The sequence below is a fragment of the Alligator sinensis genome, unplaced genomic scaffold, assembly GCF_000455745.1.
Source record: "Alligator sinensis unplaced genomic scaffold, ASM45574v1 scaffold10_1, whole genome shotgun sequence".
Taxonomy (NCBI): domain Eukaryota; kingdom Metazoa; phylum Chordata; order Crocodylia; family Alligatoridae; genus Alligator; species Alligator sinensis.
In genome coordinates this window covers 1,399,057-1,401,467 of record NW_005842169.1, presented here as the reverse complement: position 1 = coordinate 1,401,467, position 2,411 = coordinate 1,399,057, and positions in this window count along the sequence as shown.

Here is a 2,411-nt window from a genome sequence, read left to right as displayed (position 1 = left end):
CTTTCCAGCCCAGGGTAGCATGTCAGACTCAGTGATCTAATAGGTCCCTTCCGACCTTAAAATCTATGAAATCTATGAAAATCTCCTGCAAGCTTGCTTAGGCAAAAGCTATAATGCTGCATCCCCAGAGTGGAGTGCAGCATCAGTGCTGTGGTCATGGAGGAAAGGACAAACATCTCAGGTATTGGAAACCATTTACGAATATGCTGTGCAACTTTCCGGTGATGCTTGGTCTGGTCAAGAAACCCAATAAGGCAATCAATGCAGTAACCAACACAAGGAGGTTTCTCAGAAGCAGGAATAGGCTCCACCACCAGGGTGGAGACCCTCCTCATGGGGGAGGGAGGGGGAGGTCACCTTAGCTGAGACTGGGGGATGCTGCCCCCTAAGTCAGGACTTGCATCAACTCATCCTCAGAGCCAGAATCAAATCAGACCCTGAAAAGGAGAAAATGTACATGTCATGCACAGAGAGTCACTGAGGTCTGGGGGGGATAGATCCCTCCCACCAGGACTTCCAGGGTCAGGCCCTGTGGGAGTGGTGTTCTCCAAGGTGCCCTTGGGAGTTGCTGCAGTCCCTGATCTCTTGGGGGTGGGGGGCACTCGCCTGGGCTGGAATCTCTCTCAGAGCCACTTGCGGCTCCCAGAGGGCTCAAACCCCATGTCAACATCATCAAGCTCAGGGAGCTGAGTGGCAAGTGGAGGGTCATCAGAATCCCCCCCCGCCCTCGACCCCTGACCACTACAAGGTCTGGAGGAGGAGGCTATGCTGAGGAGACAGGCAGAGAGGGGAGATCCCACTCACTAACCTCAGATCCCCCTGAAATGATAGGGAGGTTTTGAAGGGTTGACAAGGCCTTCTTGGAAGATCTGTTGCTATGCATTACACTTCTCAAGAGAAGGTCCCCCTCATGGGGAGAGGAGGAGACAGGGCCAGGTCCACCCCCACAGAGCTAACTCTCTCCAACGAAATGGGGATTGGCGGGGAAGAAAGTCCATCCCCACCACCTGATCTTCTGCACCAGAGGTGGACGAACCACCATGGGGTACAGCGCAGTGAGCTCTGCCACAGTAGACTTCTTCCTCGGGCACTGGGCAGCCAGAAGTAAAAATGCAAGGTGTTCACAGTTGTGAGGTAAACCTCCTAATGCTGCCCATCAATCATAAAAATCAGGGAGTGGGGCAAGATCCAACCCTCCATGTTAAGAAGCTTAAACACCTGTCTTTTAAAGGACAGGACATGCCAGAGCTCAGGAATCTTGATGCTAAGTGGCAGTCTACAGATCAGGCCTGTAACCATGCTACAAGGGCTCAGGCAGTTGGTGAGCTCATTGTCCAAGAGAAATGGAGGGACATTAGAAGCTCCCACCTGAACAGCTGGTGTATCTAGGGGCATTGGGATGCAAAACACAACCCTGGCAGACATGCCCACTACCACAACATCATGCACCAGCACAGAACAGCTGAGGAAAATGATGGGGACTGAACTCACTCAGGCAGCATAAAGGACATTTTTGCAACCCACTAGTGCACCCACAGCAAAAGTACATTCCTCAACCCTGAGGGAAGATGGGGCATAAAGCCAGACATCAAAACTTCAGTCCAAAGGGGTAGAAGCCCCAGTGGTGGACCACTGGGAGCTGCCTTCAGCCATCTCAGTGAAAAAAGAGTTAACTATGCAAGGAACCAGAGGGGTGGGAGATGGGTGGCTATCTGACTGACAGGGAACAAATAAGCTGAAGAAAACAAACAAATAACAGAGAAGAGGATAAAGGCAAGCAATATATGAGGAAAGAGGAGGAAAAATAAGAAAGCAACAGAACAGCCACAGTGAGAAGAAAGAAATGCAAAGTAAAACCAGAAAGAGGGTGGGGAGATGGAGGAATGGGTGGGGGGGAGGGGGGCAAGTTACTGCAAGAGAAACGGCTTAAAACAGAGGAAAAAGGCAAGAAAAAGTAATTAAAAGTGGGGGGCTATGGTAAGAAAGGGGTCAGACTGTCTGGGGGAGGAAAAAACAGAACAAGAAAAGGAGAAAGGCTCACAGACTAGGCACAAGCTCCCAGAGCCCAAAGGGAACACAGGTCTCAGTAGCCATATTAAAGGAAGGAAGGAAGGAACAAATGAAGGGCGAGCAAGCGAGCTGTCATAAAGGCTGCAAAGTAAAAGAGCACCAAGACCTTTAGCCATAGGTAGGTGTCATGGTGGATGTAGTCTTTCTGGACTTTAGGAAGGCCTTCGACATTGTCTCTCATCCCATTGTCATTAAAAAATTAGGCAACTGTGGTGTCGATGCCTACACAGTCAGATGGGTCGCCAATTGGCTGGAAGGCCTGTTACATCTCAGCTCTGTATTCTTGGGGAACCCTGGTACAGGATGCAGTCTGTATGACTCACAAAGGACTCACCCCCCCC